The following is a 17,613-nucleotide window of genomic DNA, read 5'->3' as shown; positions in this document are numbered from 1 at the left end:
GATGTCCAGTTACTGCCACCGCTATGCATACAACTATGTCTTCTTCCCAGCCATCTGGAGAAAGTACTGTTCCCTAGATCTGCATCTGTCCTCTTTCCTTGCATCTTTGTATTTCTTCAACAGTCTTTCCTTAACAATTGAGCTTTTTATTTATCTCCAATCAGATCCTTGCTCCTTTTATGCCTGGCTGTTCATATCTTATCATATGATCTCTGGTGTGTGCTCTTGTCTTTAAATCTTGAACATAGCCATGTTCTTCTGGCACTGTCCACTCAGTTGCCCAGACCAAAGATGCTGTTTGACCCTGGAATTGACCTCTTGTATGCCAGAGTGCAAGGTGAGTTAATCAATGGGCTGTTTGGACACCTATCTCTATAGCTATAATTATATTATACTTTCTCATAGCATAAGGTAGGAGAGCACAAACATAGAAATCCTACTCAGAGGTTCTCTTTCCTACCTCTTTAATGTGTTGATACCACATGTTGTTCCCCATATGTCCTGTGCTGTCTAAATAATAATTTAACTCATAAACATCTTCCCTTGCACTCATCTTATGTCTCTTTCTTGCATAATGAGTATGTACCCAATGATCATGGAGCAAATCAAAAACAGACCTTCCTACAGGAGGAATCATAGAGGCACTTGTCAGAGAGATAGGTGACTTTGCATGTGTCACTGGTGTAGGAACGATCACATATGGACTTGGCTTCCTTGCAACCTCTAACTCTGCATATCAAGTGGGATCGATCTAAGTTCCTATGCGCTGTTGACCACCCTCGCAATTAAATAAGTCTAATGTTCAAACATGGCAGCAAATACCCTTTTACCACAGATCACCCACTATGATCTGTACAAAATTAAACATAGGAATTGAAAAATGGGTCGGGCAATTGGCGCTCAGACGAATAATCCAAGAATATTAGGCAACATGTAGAATAACAAAGTTCTGTTGTGCAGTACAGTGGTTTATTCCACATGTCAATTAAATGGTACAGCCGACATGTGTTTCCACCTTTACATTTTTTTTATTTATTTACATTTATATAGCGCGCAAGCAGCCCAGGGGCATTGAGGCGCTGTTACTTGCAATAACTTAGTTACATGGTACAGGCATCATAGCAGTTGTTGACACATTGTGAATGTTACAGGAAAAACATACTGTTGTTGCAGATATTGCTTTTGGTCATATAATACATTATACATGAAAAGTATTCGTGCTGGCGTGTCTGGCCTTATGTGAAGAGGGTAGTCTTCAGCGTTTTGCGGAAGGTGGTGAGGTAGGCCTCGCCACGGATAGTGGGTGTTAAGGCATTCCAGCGAGAGGGCGCGAGATAAGGGAAGCTGGATCCGCCCGCTTTTACTTTTTTTTACTAGTGGCACCGAGAGCATGTTGGTGTACGGTGATCTAGTTGGCCTGGTAGTGGAAACGGGGTGTATCCTTTGTGAGAGGTATGCAGGAGCAGTGAGGTGGATGCACTTGTGGGTCAGTGTAAGGGCTTTGAATAAGATCCTTTCTTTTATTGGGAGCCAGTGGGCTAGTTTTCTGGCCTCAGAGATGTGTTCTCTTTTTGCAATGCCTTTGGCTGCCCGGGACGCATTGTTCTGTATTACTTGTAGTCTCTCTGTGTTTTTATTGGAGGTTCCTAGAAAGGGTACGTTACAGTAGTCTAGCCTAGAGCCGGTGATGGCTCTGGCTATGTTGGTGCAGTTCTCTTTGGAGAGAAAGGGTCTGACTGCATTGATAAGTTTGGCATGATATGCAGCTGCAGAGGCTATTGCCTTGATTTGTCTGTCCATGGATAGGCTGGAATCCAGATAAACTCCCAGAGTTTTGACAGAGTCGGAAACTGGAATTTTGATGGAATCAATGGTGAAGTGGCTGAATTGGGCATCTAGATTTTTTAGGGTGTCGGGAGAACCTACCAGGAGGAGTTCCGTCTTGTCAGAGTTGAGGCATAGTCCGTTGTCTGCCATCCAGGCTTGGATGGTGTTGTAGAGGTTGTTGAGGGTCAGGGAGTCAGTGTTGTAGTCACCTGTGAGAGTGAGGAGGATCTGTGTGTCGTCGGCATAATTGGTGTAGGAGATGCCCATGGCGTCGAGGATGATGAAGAGGGGGCGTGTAAAGATGTTGTATGGCGTGGGGGAGAGGCAGGAACATTGGGGCACCCCACCGAGTATAATGGTTGGTGATGCAGCGGCTAGGTCAGAGAATACTTGCATGGTTCTGTCTTGTAAGAAGGAGGTGATCCATGCTGTGGCTTCTGGGGAGAATTTGGCAGTGGTGGAGAGGTGGTGGCATAGGACGCCATGATCCACGAGGTCGAAGGCCGCTGAGAGGTCAAGGAGTAGGAGAAGTGCTGGTTTACCCAAGTCTCTCGCATCGTCCATCTGGTTTTTCAGGTCAAGTAGGGCTGTTTCGGTTCTGTGTCTGGGGCGGAAGCCGGATTGGCGGAGTCCAAGGAGTTTGTTCTCTTCAATGAAGTGTTGGACCTGCAGGTAGGCTGCTTTGTCCAGTATTGTCAGGAGGAAAGGGACAGTGGTGATGGGTCTGTAGTTGTTGGGGGAGGTGGGATCGAGCGTTGGCTTTTTTAGAAGAGGGCGGACCCAAGCTTCCTCGAGGGCGGTAGGGACTTTCCCTGTGGTAAAGGAGGCATTTACAAAGGCTGTTAGGAAGGGAGCTAGCGTTTCCGTGCAGTCTTTGGTAATGGAGGCTGGGCATGCATCACCTTTGCAGTTAGAGGGTTTGATGTTCCTCATTATGTTGATGATGTCTTTTTCCTGAATGGGTTTGAAGGAGAGGGTAGGGGGGGATCAGGGGCAGGCGGTGGGACTGGGATGTGCTTTTTCGGTAGGGCTTGTTTAGTGGCTAATATTTTATTTTTGAGGAGGCTTAGTTTGGTTTGCATGGCCTTTTGCATTTCGTCACACCAGTCTTTGTCTTTGGTGAAATTCTGGGGGGCGGGAGTGGGTGTCTCGAGCTCTCTGAAAATGGCGAATATTTCTTTAGTGCTAGATTGGGCTTCCGAGATTCTGGATTCAAAGGATTTGGCCTTGGCTTGGGTGATTGCTTTTTTGTATTTGGTGGAAAGGGCTTTAAAGATCATCTTATCTTTTTCGGAGTGGGACGTTTGCCACTGTGTGAGTGCGGCTTTTTTCTCGTTGCGGAGTGAGAGGAGGTCAGGTGTAAACCAAGAGTTGGAATGGGTAGTGGGTTTGGATTTGCGAGGTTTGAGTGGGGCAATGGCGTTGATAGCTGCTTTGATAGCAGTATTATAGGTTGATGCGAGAGTTTCAGGGTCTGAAAAGAAAGGTGGTCTGAAGGCTGGGCCTTGGAGGAAGGGCAGTAGTCTCTCCTTAGTGAGTTGGCGGGAGCTTCTAGTGAGGCAGGGAGGGAGTGGTTGGGGTGAAGGGGTAGCTGGGGAACTAGTGGTGAGGATGCTAAAGTTGATGATGTGCTGGTCAGACCATGGGGTGGGAGTGTTTCCTGTGATGATGAGTGGACAGTTGTGCTGTGCTATCCAGTCAAGCGTTCTGCCCTGGGTGTGAGTTGGGCTAAGTATGGTGTTCTTGTAACCTAGAGCCTTGAGGGCAGAGTCAAGGGATTTTGCTGCTGCGTCCTTACTATCCCGGAGCCCTAGGTTGACATCCCCAAGGAGAATGGCTTTAGACTGTTTTTTGAGGTTGTCAGAGAGGAGGTGGATGAGAGAAGCTTGAAAGTCTCCTGTTGGGCCTGGTGGGCGGTATACAGTGTGCACAGTAATTGTGCAGTGGGGGGAGAGGGTTATTTTGACTTGGAGGTAGTTGCTGTTGTTGTTCAGGGATTTCTCTACCTTTCTGACAGGGAGGCAGTCTCTGGCGATAATTGCTACACCTCCACCTTTGGAGAGGCGGTTTTGTCTAGTGATAGCGTAGCCAGGGGGTGGGGCGAGTGAGAGCGCAGGGCCGGAGGCCTCATGTAACCAAGTTTCTGAGATCATGAGTAGATCTAGGTCTTGGGAGGTTAGGAGGTTGTGTATGTCTAGAGCGTGGGCATTGATGGATCTAGCGTTAATCATGGCGCATTTCAGGTGGGGTTCAGTAGTGGCTGGGGGGGTTCGTGATGAGAGAGGGTGGTGTGGAAGGGCTAGGTGCATTGAGAGTGTTGGGGGAGGTGCCCATTACAGGTTTTACACTGGGGGGCATATTTTCAGAGGTGGTGGACACATGTGGCATAGCATTTGGCACAATAGAATTCAAAATGGTGCTAGAAGATTTGCACATCACAGATTTTACACTGGGGGCATATTTTCAGAGGTGGTGGACACATGTAGCATATCATTTAGCACAATAGAATTCAAAATGGTGGTAGAGGATTTGCACATCACAGATTTTACACTGGGGGCATATTTTCAGAGGTGGTGGACACATGTGGCATAGCATTTGGCACAATAGAATTCAGAATGGTGGTAGAAGATTTGCACATCACAGATTTTACACTGGGGGTGGTGGTGGACACATGATTAATCACATTTGTTATGGGGGTAGGACCGTCGTGTGGCGGGTAAAGTACTTTGTTGGTTGCTGTATTGGTAGTACTAGTAGTGGATGCAGCCTTTGAGGTTGTGCATGGGAGCCTGGCCTTATCAGCAAGTATAGGGGGTTGTATAGTACGTGAGCAAAGCCGTGTATTATGGGTGCTCGTGGGGGTGGGGTGTGAGCTGAAGGCGGCTTGAAAAGTACGGGTGCGCAACCTGAGAAGCATGATCATTTTCAAGGCTGTGTATGGTACATAAAAATGTAACAGTACAACAAAATACATAAATGTTTTTTGTATAGTGCCAATATTATATAATAGCATTGTAACCAATTGGTGTTGTACATAAACAAAAGCAAATGCAAGTAAATGTTAAAAGAAATATCAAACATACGACATTTCAGGATGGAAGCAGATGGTTGATTCAATAAGGCGATACAAAAGAAACAGAATACAAAATGTAATTGTAAATTGTAAACATCCCACTGTTATGTCAAAACAATTAGAGACAGACCTAGTGAATAGAAAGCCATGCCATCGAGATGTGGAACCCATAAAACCATCTGTGGTTAATGAATCTTGTGGTGCAGTTCCAGGGTTGCATAATAAATACATAGAAAAAGTGCTTGGTGCGATGGTCACTGGTGTGATTAAGTTGAGAAACATGTATGGACTGTGCCAAGTGATAAAAATATAATATCATCGGTTAAGTAAACACCTATTGTATGGGCTCACCCTATTCCGAGAATTCCAATAATTGAATCTGCAAGATAGATGGATCACTGTATCAGATTACAATCCTAAACTCTGGTGTTAGATATCATGACTACAAATTGATATGAATACCAGTATATACTAGAAGTCATACCTTAATAGGTGTAGTAGAAAAGATGTATAATGGAATAATACGTTGCTCACACTGGTGATTCCTGCTGGGATACTCTTTTACCTGCAATATTTGCCAAATTGCCATAAGAATATAAAATATGTAATTGTATGGCACTGGAGATTGATATATACCAAAGAAAGTAGGTTCTACCTTTAAAAGTTAAAGGTGCAGTATATTTGACAACAGGAGAGTCTAAGGGCCTCATTACGACTAGTGCGAATCGGTTTAACGGCGCTGCTAAAGGTGCCGGCGCCGTTAAACCCACTCTGCACTATTACGAGGTCCCCTCGCGGGACCCGCTCTGGACGCCTGGTTTTTCCAGACGTCCATAGCGGGTCCCGCGACGGGACCAGGGAGCTAACAACGGGCCCGTAATTAACGGGCCCGTTGTTAGCTCCCTCCCCATTCCCATTGAGCCCTATGGGGGCTCGAATGGGAATGGGGAAGGACTGGGCCCGGGTTCCCTGAAGGAGAAAATACCGGGCCCTCCGATGTCGGAATGGCCCGGTATTTCCCCATTCAGGGATCCCGGACACGATTTTGGAGTCATGTGTCTCCAAATGGCACCATGGCCACCTCCAAAGTCGTAATGAGGCCCTAATACTGATAAGCTGGTTTTGTCGTACACTCTTCAAAATTCAACTGCATGTATGCATTAGTCAATTTAGTTGCGCCTGAAATTCAAGCATATCAATGGGACAATCCTTAGCATTAGAATCCACGGATGCGTCGTCGCACAAAGCACAATAATCCTTCTCAAGATGTCAGACACAGATACATTGAAAATGGCCATTTATGGTCATAGATCACAGATGCCATGTAATTTATAATGCATGAATAATTTTGAGCCAATGACAGGGCCACTCATAATCATGCAAGATTGACTTGATTAGAGAGTTATAACATTTTATTGTCAGCACATTGTCCGTATGAAGTAATTTAAAGTGCCCAAAAACGGCGAGAATTGGTGCACATCACAATCATGATGGACTAAATAGAAATGAAATTAACTCCAATCTCATAGTTACACATTGCTTATGTTGAAATGTTTGTTGCCACAAAAAGATGTGAATGGGAATTGTACATCATTAACTGATTCCCCTTCACCTGAGATTAACAATACCATGATCCGTAGAAAAATTTGTTTGAAACTACTGGAATATAAAGATATTCAAATCCCTTACCCATGTGGTCGTTTTGGCGTGCAGAGTCCCGGGTTTAAATCCCCTCCATATCTTAGTAGAATACGACCGCTAACAGAACACCGAGAAACCACTCTGTCACGTCCAATGATCTGCAACGTGATGACATCACGTGTACCTCAATGCGTGACGTCGCGGGTAAACAATAATAATGAGCGGATGGACGTCATTAGCATGATGTCCCTTCGTTCGTTAAGTAAACTGCAATGCATACACAAGTTAGTTGGCGATTGGACGTTGAGATGTCCTGTTTCAATATTGTCATTGTAATCAGCAAAAACCTAAGAAGAAGTATACAATTCATGAAGAAAGCAAAATATGGATGAGAGTAAATATATTCCCGATGGATGAAAAGCTCCAAGAGTCAAGTTACCCTAATAATTTACCAACATAAGTTCCTCTTAGTGATTGACAAATAGCTGAAAAAAGTATACAGTGCGTGATGAAGGCAAAATGAAGGTTAAAAATGAAAATATAAGTAAAAATAGATAGATTCCCAATGGATGAAACGCTCTATTAGTCAAATAGCTAATATAGTTAGAAAAGGGGGAATTCCTCAATTAATGATGATAACTTGCTAAACCCATTATATAGGTAATCATTGAACCATATTGATTTTATGGTGCGGCCTAAACATGTATTAATATTACTATAGATAGCCATAATGGCATCCTGTGGGTGGATCTTAAACAAGGGTTCCGCAATGGAGCAGTCTTCATTAAACACATTTCCATGGCATGACAAACTTGATTCAATAGCATCATAATGGCAACATATATCGGAATAAACAGTATCAACAGATGTTTGATTCACAGAAACACATTCATTTCATGGTCACTATTGAGTCCCTTGTAAGTACTTCTCAGAAAACAGATAAGTTTGGATTCTGCCTGTCTTAAGACTAGTGTCCCCCCTCTCTTGCCCCCCCTTGATTCTCATAAATCCAATTAATCTTAAATCACCCTTATTGGCTAACTGGTGTTCCTCTTGCCAATGTATGGCAAGAGGCGTTTTGGAATCGGGATGCTTGAGGCTCGCCAAGTGCTCCCTAATTCTTGCTCTCAATTCCCTGATTGTGCTACCAACATACAGGTTACCATACACACAAATTACGGCATAGACAACCAGACGGGTTCTGCAATTGTTAAAATCCAATATTTTAACAGTTACACCATGCATATCTGTAAATGCTTGACAATTATCATATGCAAACATGCAAACATTGCGATTACCACATTTGGAAAAACCTCTTGGACTGTTCAGCCAACAGGTTGCACTTGGTTCGGTACATTTGAGAAATGGTGGACTGATTTGCTGTTTGATGGTAAATGCTTTAGTAAATGTGAATTTCAGTTTGTCTGCAATGTACGGTAACAGACCTTTGTCAAGTTTAAGGAGATGCCAATGTTTCAAGGCTACATGATACAAAAACGATGTATCCTGTGAATACTGAGTCACAATAGCAACATGTTGTGAGTGGTTCGGCACATTGTAATTATCTTGAAGCAAATCGTGTTGCTCAATGTTGGCATACTTGTTCAAAGCCATATCACATGTGGATACTGGATAACCTCTTTTCCTAAATCTGGATTTCAAAATGCTGACTTTCTTCAAAAAGTCCTCATTTAGACTACAGTTTCTTCTGGCTCTATAGAGTCTGGGAACTGCTCCCTTTTCCAATCATCAAAAAGGAATTCCATATCAGGCATTCTTCATTAATCTCAGCCCTTTCTAAGGTCCAATTTCAGTGAATTCCTGTGGCTCAAGAACTGCAACTTTCTCACTTCCTGCTACAATAGGAGTGTCCAGGGGAGCCACAGTCCAAATGCACACTTGCATTAATTTATCCCACAATCTTTGCGTCTTTCTTCCTCATCATACAAATGCCATATCATATCATATCATCGATTAAGGCTGCACGCGCTGAACTGCTTCTGCTTGAATTGCTTCCTTGAACTTTTACTGCAGATGGATAACGTTTGCCACTACAAAAGGACCACTTTAACGGGGCTCATGCCACTTCCTTGTGCAATTGCGGATCAAAATGAGATCTCCATTACATAGTTTAGGAACAGGTAGTTCTTGGTATCCGGTTGTTGAATGGTCTTCATCTGTGTCCTGAGACCGACACCCCTTACGCCTGAGTTGATCTGAAAAAACAGAGATACTAGCGGTCATACATGTTAAATATGCATGTAACTTACTTACTAACAATTCTGCAGTTGTCTGGGCATCACTCCTAGTCCTCGATGGAGGAATCAGAGGCATTCTCATTCACCCCCCTGTTACTAATTCATGGGGTGGGAGGTGGCGGTCTGACCCGGGCTGATTTCTCAATGCATATAATGCAAGGGGCAAACAATACAGCCACCACTTCTTCAGTGTCAATTTCAACGTGGTGGTCCTCTCTTTGAGAAGGTTGTTGAGTCTCTCACATATTCCTTTCACTTGATAAGCAGAAGCAAACGTATGTTTAATACTAAGCAATTGACTCGTTTTCTCGAACACCTCATTGACAAAATGGGGTCCATTGTCGGATCTTAGCACCTCACATACTCCCCATCTAGGAAATACTTCTTGGACTAAAAGCTTTGCAGCACAAGTGGCGTCAGAATGTGTGCATGGACCAGCTTCAATCCATCTCAAAAAGGGGCACACTACCACTATCATATACCTAAATCCACTACATATCTACAGCATGCCAACATAGTCAATATGTAATTGCTGAAAAGGACCATTTGGTCGAGGAATCACTCCTCTAATTGTTCGAAATGTGTGCCCAGCAGTAAACATTTGACATAGGATGCAATTCATTACATAAAATACAACGTGTTCTAACAGGTTCCGCATGAACCAGTCTTCTGCAATATCTGCAGTGAGAGTCTCCCTAGTTACATGCAGAGTGTAGTGTAGCTGTTCTAACGCTACCCTCAATAAGGCTACAGCCATGACTGCTTTACCAGTGCTGTCCTGTCACCACAATGCCTAAGAGGGGGATAAAGAACACCCCCTCTGTGTCCACAGCTCTTTTTCTTCATGTGGAGCACTACCTTGAACTTCCATTAATTGCGTTCTTGACAGATGATTAAATCCTTCATTTACAATCCTAATTGTAGCCACTTTTTCTTTCACATTAGGAGTATCAAACCTAAAAATATCCAAAGAATATGCAACCCTTTTGGCCTCTTCGTCTGCTGCTTTGTTTCCGCATGAAATAAAGTCAGTTCTCTTAGTATGTGCTGTGCACTTAAATATAGCAATGGCTACTGGGAGTTGTAGTGCCTTAATAAGCCTGTCCAATAATGCAGTGTGTTGCACTGGAGTACCGTCTTCTCGGAGGTAGCCCCTCCTTTTCCGACGTGCTAACCCTTGCGTGTACGGTTGACATCACGAAGCCAGAATCACTGTACACCATCACTTCTTGCCCCGCGTGATTCTTGAGCATGACAATAAGCGCCACCAATTTTGCAGCCTCTGCTGAAAAATGAGACAGTAATCTCGCACTTGCTACCACTTCAAATTTCGCGTTAGCTCTGTGCCTTACCACAGCTGAACCTGAATGCCCTTCTCTATCAGTTTGATCAATTTTCAAAATGCCATCAATAAAGAGAACCTCCCCCCCTGCTAGAGCATTCTCATTTACCCTCCGGATTGCGTGATAAAACTCCTCGCAAATCGAGCAATCACGCACCTGCTCGTCCTCTGTCACAGGTTCGGCTACAAATGTGGCAGGGTTCACTACTTTACACCTGACTATTTTGATCGCTGGATTCAATATGACTACCTCTTATGCAGAAGCCCTCTGAGACGCTCGTGTACTCTTAGGTTTCTCCAAGACAGCAAACAAAGCATGCTCAACAAATAGAGTCATGGAACACCCATGACGATGCTCGCAGACTTCTCAAAGGTGAACGCGGCTGCAGACAGCGATTGTTCACAAGGAAAGTGTCCTCTCATAACTAGATCTAGAATCACACTAGAATATGCTAAAGGGTTATACCCAAGTGTGGTACTCTGTGTAAACACTTCTGTCATAACTGTTGTGTTAGTTTTCGAGAACAAAAAGAACTCCGAATAATTGGGAATTCCTAAATCTGGAGCTGTACAAATTGCTTTCCTCAACTCATCAAACCCTTTCTCTATTTCCTCTGTCAATTCTATCTTCTCATTATTCACTTGGGCTTTCTTTAAAGCCTGCAAAAGAGGTTTTGTATATGAACTATAATGAAATACCCATGTTGTAACATAGTTTACACAATCCCAAAAACTGCTGCATTTGCTTTATTGTGTGCGGTTTTGATGTTTTCATAATCGCCTCAGCTCTTTCAGGTGTAACCTTCTTTCCCTCATGTGAAATCAACTGACCTATGTACCATACCTCTTCCTGGCAATATTGTAGCTTCTCCTGATCTACTTTATAGCCTTTATCCGCCAGAATAGTCATCAATTGAATTGAATCTTGCCTTCACTCAACTTCTATCACGCTACAAACTAAAATATCATCTACATACTGCACAATGGTTGGAAAATCAATATTGCCAGGTCCATCTGCAGAACCCTATTAAAGATCGATCGAGACTTGCAGTACCCCTGTGGCAAACAAGTACTCTTCATCTTAGTCTGGCGGAACAACGTGAGGTCTTGAGAGTCTTTATGTAACGGGATTGAGAAAAACACATTTATCAAGTTAATCACTGTGAAATATCGCGCCTCTGTAGGAATACTACATAAAACCCTGAAAGGATTCAGAATGAAAGAAAACTCTGCCTCTACAATCTGGTTAATCGACCCAATGTCCTGAATTAAATGACACAACCCACCCCTCCTGATTTCAGCGTAATCTTAACTTCTCGCACCCCCTTAATAGGCATACCTCATAAGAGCCTGTAGTCCATAAAGAGGTTGGCATCTTTTTCATGTGCTCATAAAAAAATGCGGGGCGTTGCTGCACAATCACCATTTGCTATGGGATCTCCCATCTCTCTATTCTGACCCAATATGAAATACTCATCTCGAATACTACTTAATCATCCCTAAACATGTCTTCATCTGTGACGTCAGTCAACCTATACCCTTTACCATTGGCAATTACCATTCTCCACGGCCTGCCTTCATCATCAAATCCTTCAAACATGGCTAATTCCCCTCATACTACAGCTACCTGTAACTGAAAGGGAAAACTGCTCCCCTCTTCATCCATAGGTATCTGCGGCCTGAACAATAAAATTCATCAGGTATCCTCCTAATCTTTCCCACTAAGCCAGGTAACCATGTTAGCAAAATATGTAACCCATACAAAAAACATCTGGCCCTAAAGGCACTCCTCGCACAGCTATCTGCCCTGTAAATGCCATAATAAATTCACCCTCATTTAAATATTGTATCCCTGGAGTGGAGCACACTATCCCTCATCAGTGAAGGAAATTGTCATATTTAGTTTCATCATTAAATCTCTGCCCAGAATATTAACTGGTGTCTGCCTAGAATACAATATAGGTACAGAGATATCACACTCCCCTATAGAGACTGGTAATTTGTTACTAAAAGGAACTCTACTTGCGCCTTGAGCATTCATGGCCTTTCCTGATAACGAAAACTTTCCCTCTTGTAGACATGAGTGAGTTGCTCCAGTGTCTACTAAAAAAGAAAAAAGATTTGCCTCCTATGGTAACATTGACCCTTGGTTCCTCTTGAGGATTTGGGGTCAACAATAGTACTGAACACATCATGTCACCCTGTGAGCTGTCCTATTGTGGGTATATGCTTATTCCTGTGCCCGTGAAATGACTTCCTCCCGCAATAGTGGCACCCCTAACTCTATGGGTCAATAACTTTCCTGTGTTTGCATTCTGCTCTATCTGCATGGGTGCATGCTGCGATTGCGATTGCCCTTGCAGCAGATTCAATGGTGCTTGCTGTGGTTATAAAACCTGTTGCATTTGCGGCACTTGTGCTTCATACATGTCTGATCTTGGGTGTTGATTATTTGCTGTTGCACACCTGCTATTTGCTGTGTTCCATGCCCCTCTCCACTTGTCACTACTGCTCCTTCGAGCGCGTACGTTGCTAATTTCTTCTGAACTAACTTAGCTTCCTCAAGTTTCCTAGCATCCTCCCTCTTCTTATTTTTCTCTTGTAGTAATCGTCAATGATGCGCGATAGTCAACTGTATCTCTGCCCATGGTTTCATTTCCATTCCCAATAGCTTTTTGAGCTGTCTCTGTTCCTGTTCTGGCAAACCCTGACACAAAATGTGGTAAAATACTGGCACAGATTTACCCCAAGGCTCTCGAGTTCCCAAGGTCCAGCGTTACTGAAAATGTTGAATATAAGCAAGCAGATCTTCATTTTCTTGCATTTTACGTGCCATAATTGCACCCATATGTGACGTGTCAGGATACTGTACCCTGAATGATTTCCAGACAGCCACCCTACAATTATTAAACAGTGCTGCATCATGAGCTGTGTTCTGTGCTTTGACACTCGAAAAACCTGCTCTGATCCATATATCATTAGCTGGTTGCCCAAGAATGGCTCCTAGGAGACCTTTAATGTCCCCTATAGCTAACATGTTTCCTCCTGTTATCTTTTCTAACTCATAAATCCATTTCCCCACACCTACCGTTAAGCTGGGAAGTTAACATCTTAAATTGTCCTTGTCCATTTGGGGCCAAGGAATATACTGTGGTCTGGCCCCTCCTTTCTCTAGTAGAGGGAATTGTGTAAACCCAAATTCGCAATCTGCTCCCATTGTCTGCCTACTCGTAGTGGAACAATAGTCCCTTATTGCCTTACTGGCAATGACCTCAACCTGCACACATATGGTGATGATTCTCCTCTCTCGCTGTGTGATCGCCCTTTAGGTCGCTCTGGGTACACCATAGGGTCCTGCGTCCTATCTTTAGGCTGGTATAAATCCAACCATCTTACTTCCTTATCTGTCTGCAGGCATCCCTCAGGACTGCATGCAATTTCTCCCCCTTCCCCATGGGAGGGTTCTCTGTTTAACATATCTAGTCCCCAACTAGTGTGGCTTTTGTCTTTCTCATCTCTGTTTAACGTTAGCACGTCCAAAGACAGGGCTCTATGCTCGAGACTAAATGGGCTTCCTTCCTTTCATTGTGACTGGGCACCTGTGAGTCGATCTTCCTTTCCCTTACTTCTCGACTAATTTGTTGTCCTCATCTCTTGATAAGCCTTATCGATTCTATCTCCGATACTTCCTATTTCATTATTCTCATCTAGGTTTACCCAAGATGATACTGGCATTATTCCTTGTGATGGTAGAAACTCCTCTATGTCCCCCCATGATATTACTGGACTTGGTTCCATCAGCTCTTTCTCAATGCGATCAATATCGCGTGCTCTCTGTTTCCTTTTTTGTTCTGTTTCTTTGTCTAATCCCTTTTTTTTCTCGCTTCCCATCTAACTCTATCCTATTCCTGTCTTTTCCCTTGCCTTCTTTCATTTCCTCTACGTACTTCTTTGTCTTTGCATTCTTTTATCTCGTGATTTCTGTTCTTCCTCTTCTTCTGTAGCCTCTCTCATTCTTTGATTGTTCTCTGCCTATTCTCATGCTTTCTCTGTTCTTCCACCCTTTCTTCCTTTCTGAGTTGCTTCTTCTAATACATTTGCTCTTGCCTTTGTCTATTCTTCCTTTTATGCTCATCCTCTTTCAATCGTTTCTCTTGTTCCCTGTCTATCTTGTTTGTCTTGATCTTCCCCTTGCCTTACTTCCTCAATGCTCTTCCCATCGAGTTGAGCAATATCTGTCCGCCCATCCATTCATTCTGTACAAGCGTAACCTCGTCAGTTCTAACTCTTTCTCCTTTCCATCTCTAATTTCTTGTTCTATATCTAAAGATATGCTTGGCCGTTCAATCTTCTCCTCTTTATCTTGCAAGACCTTAGAGGTCTTCTCCTTTCCTTTAGCCCTTTCTCTTTCTGGGCTCTCGTCTCTGCTATAAGCAGGCGGTTCAGATATCAGATTACTATATCCTTTTGGCGCTTTTAGTTCCCTCAATGGGTACAACCCATCATTTTTCGTACTGTCACCATTTACTTCAGGCGCGGTAGGGGGGAGCAGAAGGCTTAGCACCATCTTCCCTACACTGGTTAAACACCCAATCCTCTTCTTATTCCTCCTGGTACATTTTCCAAAGCTCTAAGCTAGCTAAACTTTTCTCCAATATTTTCCCTGTGTACATAGCTTGCAAGTATGTGATAATGTGTTGCAAAACTGCTGTTGACAGTGATCTCCCTTGTGGCCATAGAATGAACATTTTGTCTGCAGTACCCTTAACCCATTCTGCACTGTACTATTTAAGCTTAGGTGCATGTTTTGGCAGTTGCCTGCACAAATGCATTAGTGGAGTATCACCCCCCATTGTGACAAGTCTCAATTGACTGTCAATACTTACTGTTACTTTACACAAAATACGTTTCAGAAAAACAATAAATATGAGCGTGTACCAACGGTCACCGCTCAAAGCCTCTAGTTTACAATTTCACTCCAATCTACTTATTTCAACCAGCGCCAATAATAACTAAAGCAGATCATTTATAACATGTTAATCTCTACCCAACACAACCTTTACTTGTCGCTCTTCGAAACTTCACCTCTCCTATACATGAAATGCACAAACAGACAAACTAGTCGACTTTCCAACATATACCTCCTTGGCACTCTTCGCTGCTATTACTTGCCCTATTTACTCCGATAGGAGTGTGAATCGTCTCCTCTTATATATCTATCTATATGCAGCCAAGGTTTACCCACTTGGATTTTGAGACGACTCCTGCTAGACACTTCTTAAGTGTAGGACACTGGCCTTCGTCTCAGACGCACTTCGTCTCAGACATTCCTCATCACATATATATATTTATTTACTCAATCAGCCCCCTGTTACTCTTCACCATCATCAAAAACCCCTGTTCTCACATTTGTTTTGCCACATCATTCAATCCACTCACCATTCGTCTTCAGGTTCTTGACACCCTGGATCGTCTCCTCCTCCAATCTGCCACTTTCCCCTTCGGTCCGCTCAGCCCCTGTGGAAACCAGGAGGGATTTTGTGAAAGAGGGACCCGTCCCACCTGTATCTTCTTTACTTGCAAGTTTGTCTATGTTCGGCCGTTCTCCACAGGAAACCTTGTGTTCTTGCAGCTAGATGGCGTAGGACGCCCAATGTTCTGCAATCTCTAAGAGCTTTACCGGTCGATGGTTCTGAACCATCCTCTATCTCCTACCATCTGCGGGTCCTTTAAGACGAGGTAACAGTATCTGAGATGGATGGGGATGCAGATCTTACTCAAACATCAATAATCAGAACGACTCAAGAAGTTGGCAAAAGGTAAAGCTGTTTTAATAACAAGTCTTTAAAACAAGGAGTACAACGGACATCAACGGACACCGCACTGACTTATCGTGACATAATTCATAAAAAACATTGCTTTTATACTAAATATTTGTCTTGAGTGATGTCAGGATACATGGCAAAATAAGAAAACCTACTCTACATTATAGTTGGTGAATGGGGAACATCTACATGTACTTTCTATGGGCTACGGGGACGTAATTGGATTTCTAAGGTCAGGTGGGCAACTAAGCAAGTCATATTCCGTGTCATGCAAATATACAAAATACTATTGGCTTATCAAACTATAGGGCTCCTTAATACGTGGCCCTCTATAATTGGTTGGCACGCTTGTACCCTTCTGGAAGTTTCCACACGCTAGCAGCACGCAACTGGGACTGCAGGTGCTGTGGGGGTTGGCCTGGTCATGACTTCCCACCCAATTAATACAACATCCATCATCACTCCTGCGGTCTGCCATTCAATTAAAGCCTTTGAACTTGGCCTTGCAGAGGCTCACTGCACCTGAGAATAAAAGGGAGTGAAGCATGGTTTTATCTTTTGGTCTCAGTGTAGCTCGACCCAAAGTCTATTCTCAACCAATCATGTGACTGGAGACCACATTTTCAAGCTCTTCATTGTATTTTAATACCATTAAATGACGAAATCTTGGCACCCTCGATGGTTTTCATTACACCTCACACAGGGCTGAGCTTGCTTCTCACATTTTTGTATCTTCTCGAGTACATGCCCAGGATCTCGGCAGCCACTGACTCTTGACACTGGGCCAGACAAACCTTTCTTGAATCTTCTTTCGCCGTCAGCTATTATTCTGCTGCACCACACTTCCAATTCTTCCATTCACGGGATCCAAGTTTGCTAAAGTGCGTTGTGGAACATCCAAATTCTATATATTGCTATGTATATACATTGGCGCATCAATGCAATCTCTACACTACATAGCCAGCCTTATAATTACTTCGTCTACCTGCGTCACTGCATCTGTACAATTGTAAAGTGGTTTTGCATTTTCTTCAGTGCCTCTCCGCACATGCAATCTTCATCTCAGGGGAATAATGTTACATGCTTCCTTTCTTCGCCATTAGGTTCTGTAGGGTCTATATTTTAACTTCATTTATATCTCTTCTGTGTGCGTCGCATTTACTTCATGTGACGTCACCAGTTCTTTCTTTCATTCATTTTCACACGTCTTCTGGAACTTCCTTCAGAAGATCATAATTTCTTTGTGGATACATATAGGGTTTTCTCAATGGATAACTTGTTTCGAGGACTGTGGGCGGTATTGGCACTTTTACTGGTATTGCACATGTCACAATCTCTGGCTGCCAATATATAGGTTGAACAGGGGCAGAAAGTCCGGTAGAGGTACTTGGCTCCTCCTCTACATGGCTGCAGGCAGTTCGGCAAGCAAGGCTGAACAGACGGCTGTAGGCTGGCCTACATGACAGCCTGGCGGTCAGGAATCATTGTCTCTGTGCTTTTTGGTGGATCTGCAGCGCTGGTTGAGGTGCCTTGGACGGCTCTGGTGACTGCTGTGTGACAACAGTCAGCGGTGCAGTCGGTTGCGGTTCGAGGACTCGACTGTCTCGAAAATGTCCTTAAAAGATGGATGCTGATTGATGCTTGTAG

Source organism: Ambystoma mexicanum, chromosome 5q, assembly GCF_040938575.1.
Source record: "Ambystoma mexicanum isolate Mex_15411 chromosome 5q, UKY_AmexF1_1, whole genome shotgun sequence".
Classification (NCBI taxonomy): domain Eukaryota; kingdom Metazoa; phylum Chordata; class Amphibia; order Caudata; family Ambystomatidae; genus Ambystoma; species Ambystoma mexicanum.
This window is presented reverse-complemented; position numbering follows the sequence as displayed.